Source organism: Myotis davidii, unplaced genomic scaffold, assembly GCF_000327345.1.
Source record: "Myotis davidii unplaced genomic scaffold, ASM32734v1 scaffold97, whole genome shotgun sequence".
Lineage (NCBI taxonomy): Eukaryota > Metazoa > Chordata > Mammalia > Chiroptera > Vespertilionidae > Myotis > Myotis davidii.
The window spans coordinates 296,792-308,532 of NW_006289392.1; the positions used below are offsets into that span (position 1 = coordinate 296,792).

General features: G+C 40.2%; 1 pseudogene; it reads left to right on the forward strand.

The window, feature by feature from the left end:
* The first annotated feature begins 6,088 nt into the window (after window positions 1–6,088).
* Window positions 6,089–9,839, forward strand: LOC102758086 (annotated as a pseudogene).
* The last annotated feature ends 1,902 nt before the right edge of the window (window positions 9,840–11,741 follow it).

Here is an 11,741-nt window from a genome sequence, read left to right on the forward strand (position 1 = left end):
ACTTAGTGAAGGGGTTTTATTCCCTCCCTAACTTCAGGGGAAAATCTCTACTGGGGAAACAACCTTTCTCGGAGAGGTGACCTTGGTTAAAACACAGTGCCAAGAAGGTGAGCAAATATATTAAGAACAGTATGCCATATATGCCAGGTCCCTTGAAACAGCAAGGATGGACTGGCTCCCGGCACCCTTCTTTTTGATAAGCCTAGATTATACTATCAACTCCCATACCTCCAACTCTCACCTGTGTGCTTGCATATTCTAAATTTATACTCCCATGCCAGGTGTGCCACGAGGAGAACTGAAATGACATGTCCAACACCTTTTTAATTATGTCCACTTGAGTTCCCTAAGGCCCACAAATTCCAAATATCTACAACTGTATTTATAATCTTCAGTCTCAATAAATTCCCCTCCTAATGTGCTTCATTCTTGGTGAATTCAATAGTTCTCTTTTATGTATCTTAACCACTCATTCTTATTTTTAATATTATATATTATGTAAGTTCACACATTTGGCAAAACCAGAAATCAAGGAATTATTTGACCTATTTTGAAAAACAAAACAGGCAACAATAAAATCAACAAAAAGAAAAATTAAGGAATAACTTAATTTGAAAAGAGCAATAAATATTAAATAAAAAAGCAGAAATTAAAAAAAAACATGGATATGAAAAAGAACTTTTTAAATATATCAGAAATCAGTTGATGTCATTAATGCTGGAAGGGACAAATTTGCACTTTTACAAATTTAAAGATAGCTGAGGAATTCACTCAGAATGCAGCAAGTTGGGGGGGAAAAAGATATTTAAAAAAATCAGAATAGTTAAGATACATGGAAGAAAGAATGAAAGACTCCAATATATGTCCAAGGGGGTGTTTTAGAAGAATTAATGGAAAAAATGATAAAGCATTATTTGAAGAGATTTTCCAGAATTGAAGATAGATGTGAGTTCTCAGATACAGGGCAGGATAAATAAAAAGAAATATGCACCTAAAAATATCACTATGACAATTCAAAACAATAAGGATGATGAGAAAATCTTAAAATATATGAGGTGAAAAAGATATATTAATTATCAATTAATTACAACTAGATTGACAGCAGACTTCTCAGCATTAATAAATATCAAAAGATAATGGAGTGGGGGGAAAAAGAATAATGGGATGGCCCAGCTGGCAGGGCTCAGTGGTTGAGTGTTGACCTATGAACCAGGAGGTCACGGTTCAATTCCTGGTCAGGGCACATGCTCAGGATGTAGGCTCCATTCCCAGCGTGGAGCATACAGGAGGCAGCATATCAGTGATTCTCTTTCATCATTGGTGTTTCTATCTCTCTCTCTCTTCTTTTCTCTTCCTCTCTGAAATCAATAAAAATATATTTTTAAAAAAGATAATGGAGTGAGGCAAGAACATACAATGGAGACAAGACAGTCTATTCAATAAATGGTGTTGGGAAAATTGGATAGATACATGCAAAAAAATGAAACTAGACCACCAACTTACACCATACACAAAAATAAACTCAATATGATAAAAGTCTCAAATGTAAGTTGTGAAACCATAAAAATCCTAGAAGAAACCATAGGCAGCAAAATCTCAGACATCTCTCATAGTAATATGTTTACAGATACATCTCCTAGGGCAAAGGAAACTAAGGAGAAAATAAACAAATGGGAGGACTACATCAAAATAAAAAGCTTCTTCACAGCAAAAGAAACATCAACAAAACAAAATGGGAGCCCACTGGATGGGAGAACATGTTTGGCAATGATACATCTGACAAAGGGTTAATATCCAAAATATATAAGGAACTCATACAACTTAACAAAAGGAAGACAAACAATCCAATTAAAAAACGGGCAAAAGACCTAAATAGACACTTCTCCAAAGTGAACATACAGAGGGCCAAGAGACATGAAAAAATGCTCAAAGTCACTGATCATTGGAGAGATGCAAATTAAAACAACAATGAGGTATCACTTTACACCAGACAGAATGGCTACCATCAACAAATCAATAAATAACAAGTACTGGCAAAGATGTGGAGAAAAGGGAACCCTAGTACATTGTTGGTGGGAATGTATACTGTTGTAGTCATTATGAAAACAATTATGGAGTTTCCTTAAAAAAAATTAAATATGGACCTGCCATTTGACCCAGTGATCCCACCTCTAGAAATATATCCTAAGAAATCCAAAATACCAATCATAAAGAATGTATGCACCCCTATGTTCATAGCAGCACAATTTACAATAGCTAAGATCTGGAAACAGCCCAAGTGCCCTTCAGTTGGTGAGTGGATAAAAAAGCAGTGGTACATTTACACCATGGAAAACTATGCAGCAGTGAAAAAAAAGAATCTCTTAACTTTTGAGACAGTGTGGAGGGACCTAGAGAATATTATGCTGAGTGAAATAAGTGAGTCAGAGAAAGATAAGTATCACATGATCTCACTCAGATGTGAAATCTAATGAACAAAATAGATCCAGAGACATAGAAGCATAGAACAGACTGTGGAATTTCAGAGGGACGGCGGGGGAGTGTGGGTGGGTGGAAAGAGATCAACCAAAGAATTTGTATGCATATATGCATAACCCATGGACACAGACAATAGGGTGCTGAAGGCTTAGGGTGGGGGTGGTGGCAGGCTAGAAGAGATCAATAGGGGAAAATGGGGGGTATATGTAATACTTTCAACAATAAAGATTTTAAAAAGGTAACGGAGCAATGGCTGATTGGGTAGAAATAACTAGCTGTTAACTCATAATTTTAGTTATCACTCAAAGTAAAGTGTTCCATGGCAAGGATAGCAATATTGGAAAAAAAATCTCAATGTAATTTATTATATTAACAGAGTATAAGAAAATAAATCTTTTTGAAAATATATTTTTTATTGATTTTTTACAGAGAGGAAGGGAGAGAAATAGAGAGTTAGAAACATTGATCAGCTGCCTCCTTCACACCTCCTACTGGGGATGTGCCCGCAACCTAGGTAACATGCCCTTGACCGAATCAAACCTGGGACTTTTTAGTCCATAGGTCGATGCTTTATCCACTGAGCCAAACTGGTTAGGGCAGAAAATAAATCTTATGGTATCTCAAAGTAAGTATGGGTCCACCCCCATATTTACAGGGGGAAAACTATCCCTGTCCTGTTAACAATCCGAGAATACTAGGGAGTTTCCTTAGCTTGATACATATTATATTACAATAATCTAAAGCAATCCTTATATTTACCAAAGAAAATTTCAATGGATCATTTTTACTAACCTGAGCAAGATAAAGGTGCTCACTGTCACTCCCAATATTTAACTTGCCATGAAAAGTTCTAGCTGATACCACAATAGAAGAAAAATAAAATGTAAGAATAAGAAGAGGTGAAACTGCCATTATGTGTAAATTATATAATCATCTGCCAAAACAACTGCCACATAATCAACAGACAAACTATTAGAACTACTAATAGCGTTCAGTGTTTATAGGATACAAGTTTATAGAATACTGTTCTGGTTATCGATTCCTACATATTAAACTATCTTAATATTTAGTAGCTTAAAACAACAATCATTTTATTAGACCTTACTATTCGTAGCACAGGCTCATTTGGGCAATTTTTCAGCTCCTCATGGCATTGATTGGGGTCTCTTGGTGGTATTCAACTTAACTCCAATTCCTAATCCCCTGGAGAGGATGACTGAAAGGCTGGGTTCAGCTGGACCGTTCTCCCTCTCTTTACAGTGTCAGGGCCTCTCAGTAGGGTCTCTCCATCAGGTAATTGAACTTATACGGTAGCTCAGGGCTCCAAGGATTGCTCCACAGACAGGAAGTGGGAGCTGGTCGAAGTAGTTACAAAGCCTGCAACTATAGGCTTTCCATTCAAAAGGAAGGGGCATAGACTTCCACCTCTCGATGGGAAAACTGCCAAAGAATTTGTGACCATGTTAATCTTTCACAGGGGCTAACAGAAAGGGAGAAAATATATGCACTCTCTAAAATTTATAAGAAATTGATAGGTGAAATATACAAAGAACTACTGCAAATCAAGCAAAGGACAGCTACTTCAATTAAAAAAAATCAACAAAGACTATACATAGAAAATGTATAGAAGTGGAAACCAAAAAGCCAAAATGCATACAAATAAATGTTGAAAATCATTAGTAGCTAGAAAAATGCAAATCAAAATAAGCTATCACTTTAAAACAGGCATTTTCAATATTGCATTATTAACATTTTGGGTCAGAATTCCTTGTTGTGGGGCTCTTCCGTGCATTGTAAGATGGTTAGCAGCATCCCTGATCTTACCCACTTGTGAGAAATGCTCACCTTACTGGATTCAAATAGCAGACTTGGAGACATGAAGCATGCCGAAATCAGCTGCCTCCCAAATTTCTTTTTTAAAATATATTTTTATTGATTTCAGAGAGGAAGAGAGGGAGAGAGAAACATCAATGATGAGAAAGAATCATTGATCAGCTGCCTCCTGCATGCCCCCCACAGGAGATAGAGCCGGCTACCCAGAATCTAACTGTGACCTCCAGGTGCATAGGTTGCCGCTCAACCACTGAATCATGCCGGCTGGGAGAAAATGAGACTTTAATATGGTCTCCAAAGAGTGGGTGTCCAGCTGAACAGGCACTACAGAGCATCAATCACAGTCCCTCCTCCAGTTCCTCATTGGCTGAGTACTAGGAGGTTAATAGTTTTCCTCATATGTGGCCTAGGTCTTATTTTCTCCTACTGGATTATTTTTAAAAATGAGCTGAGGCCTTTTCTAGTTGTCTCTACTGTCTTTAGTCTAGGTCAGCCGTGGGCAAACTATGGCCCGCAGGCCGGATACGGCCTGTTTGAAATGAATAAAACTAAAAAAGACCGTACCCTTTTATGTAATGATGTTTACTTTGAATTTATATTAGTTCACACAAACACTCCATCCATGCTTTTATTCCGGCCCTCCGGTCCAGTTTAAGAACCCATTGTGGCCCTCGAGTCAAAAAGTTTGCCCACCCCTGGCAGGTAGATCTTCCTGGAAAATGTGCTACTGGTCACGTACACAGTTCTTTGTTCTTGTACCCTCTTCCCTCCTCCCTATATTCTGCTTGCCCTGGGAAAATTCAGTAACCATTTCCATTAAAAGTTGACTATGCTGAAGATGGATCACAGAGGCTATTTCCTACACACTGGATCCAAAAGGCATACCACTTGTAACAATCAAATATATGTTTAGACATTGCCAATGGTCTCCTGAGGGACAAAATTGCTCCTGGTTGAGAACCACCTCTTTACACACTATCGGCTTGGCAAAAAATAGAAAGGTGGATAATGCTAAGTGTTGGCAGAGATATGGCAACATAGGAAGCCTCAGGCATTGCTGGTGGGTGTGTGAATGGCACAGCCATTCTTTCTTTTTTTTTTTTTAAATGTATTTTATTGATTTTTTACAGAGACGAAGGGAGAGAGATAGAGAGTTAGAAACATCGATGGGAGAGAAACATCGATCAGCTGCCTCCTGCACACTCCCCACTGGGGATGTGCCCGCAACCAAGGTACATGCCCTTGACCGGTATCAAACCTGGGACCTTTCAGTCCGCAGGTCAACGCTCTATCCACTGAGCCAAACCGGTTACAGCGGCACAGCCATTCTTGATAACAATATACGCCTACTCAGAGCTCAGCAATTCAGAAAATGGGTAATTTGCACAAGTCTAAAAAGGAAGGAGTATATTCTGTAAAGCCTTGTTTGACAATGGGGAGTTAGAGGCAAATTACAATATGGTGGCAGAACACTCTACCTAACAATACATTTTTTTTTCAGTGCACATAAATAATTCCACAGAGAGACTATACATTAGGCCAGATAAATTAAATAAGAAAAAGAAAAACAGAAGTAAAACTTTCATATCTTACTTGTAGAAAACTCTAAAGATTCACACAAACTTGGTAGAACCAATAAACAATTTCAGCAAAGTTGCAGGACATTAAACCAACCCACACAAAAAATCAGTTGCGTTTTTATACGCTAACTGAGTAATCTAAAAAGGAAATTAAGAAAACAATTCCAGCTTTTTCACAACGGGTTTGCCGCCAGAACACAGGTGTCATGAAAACCACCGCTAACTCAAACCCGAGATGGGAAAGGGAAAGACTCACATCAACATCGTCGTCATCGGGCACGTAGATTCCGGCAAGTCCACCACTCCCGGCCACCTGATCTACAAATGTGGGGGCATCGACAAGAGAACCATCACCATCGAGAAATTCGAGAAGGAGACTGCTGAGATGGGGAAGGGCTCCTTCAAGTATGCCTGGGTCTTGGATAAGCTGAAAGCCGAACGGGAGCGCGGTATAACCGTTGACATCTCCCTGTGGAAATTCGAGACCAGCCAAGTATTATGTGACCATCATTGATGCCCCAGGGCACAGAGACTTCATCAAAAACATGATCACAGGCACACCTCAGACTGCCTGTGCTGTCCTGATGGTTGCTGCTGGTGTTGGTGAATTTGAAGCTGGTATCTCCAAGAACGGACAGACCCGTGAACCCACCCTTCTGGCCTATACATTGGGTGTGAAACAGCTGATGGTTGGTGTTAACAAAATAGATTCCACTGAGCCACCCTACAGCCAGAAAAGATACGAGGAAATTGTTAAAGAAGTCAGCACCTACATTAAGAAAATTGGCTACAACCCTGACACAGTAGCATTTGTGCCAATTTCTGGTTGGAATGGTGACCACATGCTGGAGCCAAGTGCTAATATGCCTCGGTTCCAGGGCTGGAAGGTCACCCGTAAAGATGGCAGTGCCAGTGGATCCACTCTGCTTGAAGCTCTGGATGGCATCCTGCCACCAAGTCGTCCAACTGACAAGCCCCTGCGTCTGCCCCTCCAGGATGTCTACAAAGTTGACGGTGTTGGTGCTGTCCCTGTGGGCTGAGTGGAGAGTGGTGTTCTCAAGCCCGGCATGGTGGTCACCTTTGCTCCAGTCAATGTGACAACTGAAGGGAAGCCTGTTGAAATGCACCATGAAGCTTTGAGCGAAGCTCTTCCTGGGGACAGTGTGGCCTTCAACGTCAAGAACGTGTCTGACAAAGATGTTCGCTGTGGCCATGTGGCTGGTGACAGCAAAAACGACCCACCAATGGAAGCAGCCGGCTTCACGGCTGATTCAGGTGATTATCCTGAGCTACCCAGGCCAGATCAGTGCTGGATACGCACCTGTGCCGGATGGTCGCACAGCTCACACTGCTTGCATATTTGCTGAGCTGAAGGAGAAGATTGATCGTCGTTCTGGGAAAAAGCTGGAAGATGGCCCCAAGTTTTTGAAATCTAGTGATGCTGCCATCGTTGATATGATTCCTGGCAAGCCCATGTGTGTTGAGAGCTTCTCTGACTGCCCTCCTCTGGGCCGTTTGCTGTTCGTGACATGAGACAGACAGTTGCTGTGGGTGTCATCAAAGCAGTGGACAAGAAGGCAGTTGGGGTTGGCATGAGAGAGAAACGTCGATCAGCTGCCTCCTGCCCCCCTCCTACTGGGGATGTGCCTGCAACCAAGGTACATGCCCTTGACCGGAATCGAACCCGGGACCCCTCAGTCCACAGGCCGACGCTCTATCCACTGAGCCAAACCGGTTTTGGCATGTTATTAGTTTTTAAAATCAGTACTTTTTAATGGAAACAACATGACCAAAAATCTGTTACAGAATTTTGAGACCCATTAAAATAACAAAGTTTAATGAGAAACCTGTGTGTTCTTTTGGTCAACACTGTAACTTTCTGTTACACTACTTAGGCAAAAGACTTCAGAGTTGCCCATGACCTAGTTCCAGTATTATATCTGCTGATATTTACAATTGGATGGTTCTGTTAACATTTTTTTTCTGGGTGGGAACTTTGGGGGTTTTTTTGTGGGATTTTTTCCCCCCACTGAATCGCCTGTCTCTTATGGTAAAAGCTATGGGAAAGGGGGACTGTTGGTGTAACACTAAATAGGTTAGGACAGGTAAGCAAAGAGTAACTTTGTGTTTGTAAGCTAGTTCCGAAAGGCCAAATTCTGTAAAGGCCACGTGTTAACATAAAATTTTGTAGTTACATCAATATTGAGTAAATTTGTTGGTATGTCAAATTTTAGTTTTCCAGTTTTACTGGAATGTGAATTCACATTTACAAATGCTGAGGTAGCTTAAGAACCTTAAGTGAGGTTTGAATAGTATGGAGCACTGTCTTGCTGCAGTTATTGTATCCAAATTCTAGGAAAAATAAATTGATGCTGGAAAAAAAATTCCATTTACAATAGCATCAAAAAGAATAAAATACTTAGGAATAAACCTAATTAAGGAGGAAAAGACTTGTACATGGAGAACTATAAGACATTGCTAATATAAATTAAAGAAGGCAAATGAAAAGACATATTTGTTCAGAGACTGGAAGACATATTATTGTTAAGATATCAATACTAGCTAAAGTGATCTACTGATTCAGTGCAATCCCTATCATCTTAAACAGGAGACACAAATAGAAAAATGCTGATAAGTTTAGCCATTTTATTGAATTTATTGGGGTGACATTAGTTAATAAAATTGCATAGATTTCAGGTATACAGTCAAGCGGCCGGCTTGGAATACATCATCTCTATATTTCATTGTGTCTCACCACTCCAAGGGAAGTCTTCTTCTATCATCATTTATCCTCCCTATACGATAGCCTCTTCTACCTCGCCCACACACCCTTTCTCTCTGGTGGTCACTCATGCTGTTGTCTGTGTCCATGAGGTTTTTGTCTTTATTTAATCCCTTTATTCTTCTCATCCAGCCCCACAACCCCTTCCACTATGACAGCTGTCAGTCTGTAACTATGAGCCTGTTTCTATTTTGTTAGTTAATTTTGTTCATTAGATTCCGCATATAAGTGAAATCATGTGGTACTTACCTTTCTCTGACTGGATTGTTTCTCTTAGCATAATAATCTCCAAGTCCATCCATGCTGTCATAAAAGATAAGATTTCCTTCTTTTTTTTTTCTTCTTTTTTTTTTTTTACAGCTGACTAGTATTCCATTGTTTAACTGTACCACAGCTTTTTTATCCACTCATCTATTGATGGGCACTTAGACAGTTTCTAGATCTTGGCAATTGTAAATAACACTGCAATGAACTTAGGGGTGTGTACATTCTTTCGAATTAGCGTTTCAGGTTTCTTTGGATATATTCCCAGAAGCAGAATTGCTGGGTCATAAGGCAGTTCTGTTTTGTGTGTGTGTGTGTGTGTGTGTGTGTGTGTGTGGATTGGGCCTGAAACTGGAATCAAACCTGGGCCCCTTCAGTCCACAGGCCAATGCTCTATCCACTGAGCCAAACCAGCTAGGGCTGCCCATTTTTTAATTGAATTGTTTTACTTAATCTTCAACCAATAATATGTTTTTATCAATTTTTGAGAGAGAGAGAGAAACATTGATCAGTTGCCTCCCCTACTCTCCCAACCAGGGATCGAACCTGCAACCTAGGTATCGGCTTTGACCATGAATTGAACCTTCAACCTTTTGGTGTACAGGATGACACTCCAACCAACTAAGCTCCCTGGCCAGGGCTGGATTATTTGTGGGTTGGTTTTTTTGGTGTTTTTGTAACAGTGAAAAATTGTAACCCACCCCACCATTTTTTTGGACATTGTTTCTGTAAACAAACAGCATGTTTGTATAAGAATCCTAGGAATTAACTTCAAAAGATACAGACTCCGACCATCTGTCATCCCAGTTCTGGGAGATTCGCTGACCTTCAAATGTAAAACCAGGATGACGTGGGACCAGGATGACAAAGACCAGGATGATGCACACCAGACCGTCACTTGACCAGTTTCGAGGTCCTTATCAGAATGCACTGTGCTGCCTGCACGTAGAGATCTTTCCAACCCTCTCCTCTTGGTTTCTTTGTTCTGCTTTGCATCTCCTTCCTTATAAAAACTCCCATCTGAGATATTGAAATAGGCTTTGTGACAAGAGTCCCCCATCTCCTCAGGTGACCAGCACTTGAATAAAACCTTCTTCCTTTTATACCAGCATCTATCTCATGAGTTTGGTTTTAGTGGAAGCAGGCAGGTGAACTTAGGTTCTGGTTACAAGATGTAGAACTTCTTTAAAAAATTGAGATGTTAACCTCTTATAAAATGAATCATTGGAAAATATGTTCTCCCATTCATTGGGTTGTCTTTTCATTTTGTTGATGGTTTCCTTGCTGTGCAAAACCTTTTTAGTTGGATGTAGTCCCATTTGTTTATTTTTTCTTTTGTTTCCTTTGCCCAAGGTGATACATTAGGAAAAAAAATATTGCTAAAAGAAATGTCTGAGATTTTACTATCTATGTTTTTTTCTAAGATTTTTATGGTTTTGAGTCTAATACTTAAGCTTTTAATCCATTTTTAGTTCATTGTTGTGTATAGTATAAGAAAGTGGTTTATGGTTGTTTTTTTGTTTTTTGTTTTTTGCATATATCTGTCCAATTTTCCCAACATCATTTATTGAATAGATTTTCTTTACCCCATTGTATATTATTGCTTCCTGTGTCAAGTATTAATTGACCACAAAGGTGTGGGTTTATTTCTGGGCTCTTTATTCTGTTCCATTGATCTATGTGTCAGTTTTTATGCCAGTGCCATGCTGTTTTGATTACTAGGGCCTTGTAGTATGGTTTGATATTAGGCAGTGTGATTCCTCTAACTATGTTCCTTCTCAAGATTGCTGTGGCTATTTGGGGTCTATTGTGGTTCCATATAAATTTTTGGAATATTTGTTTTAGTTCAGTGAAATATGCCATTGGTATCTTTTTGTTGTTGTTGTTGTTTAGAAAGGAGAGAGGAAGATAAAGGGAGAGAGAGAGAAACATTGATGAGGAAGAAACATCAATCAGCTGCCTCCCACATGTTCTGCACTGGGGACCAAGCAGGTGCCCTGAACAGGAATCAAACTGGTGACTTCTTAGTGCACTGGATGACGTCCAGTCAACTGATTCACACAGCCCAGGGCACAGCATTGGTATCTTGATAGGAATTGCTTTGAATCTGTAGATTGCTTTAGGTAGTATGTACATTTCAATAATGTTAATTCTTCCCATCCATGAACACAATATAGGCTTCCATTTATTTGTAGCTTCTTCAATTTCTTTCTTCAGTGTCTTATAATTTTCAAAGTACAGGTCTTTTACATTCTTGGATAATTTATTCCTAGGTGCTTTTTTTAATTCCTAGGTATTTTTTATGCAATTGTAAATTGGATTGTTTTTTAGTTTTCCTTTCTGATAGCCCATTATTTTATACACTAGAGGCCCAGTGCACAAAAATTTGTGCACTCAGTGGGGGTCCCTCAGCCCGGCCTGCGCCCATTCACAGCCCAGGACCCCTTGGGGGATGTCCACCTGTCGACTTAGGCCCACTCCCCAGGGGATCAGGCCTAAGCTTGCAGTCAGACATCCTTCTGGCAGCCAGGGAGACCTCGGGGGATGTCCGACTAAAGGCTTAGGCCCCCAAGGGATCAGGTCTAAACTGTTAGTTGGACATTCTTAGTGCTGCCACGGAGGTGGGAGAGGCTTCTGCCACCACCACTGCGCTGGCCAGCCATGAACCAGCTTCTGGCTGAGTGGCATTCCTCATATGGAAGTGCACTGACCACCAGGGGGCAGCTCCTGCATTGAGCGTCTGCTCCTTGGTGGCCAGTGCGCATCATAGCATATGGTCACTCTGCCGTTCAGTCAATGTGCAT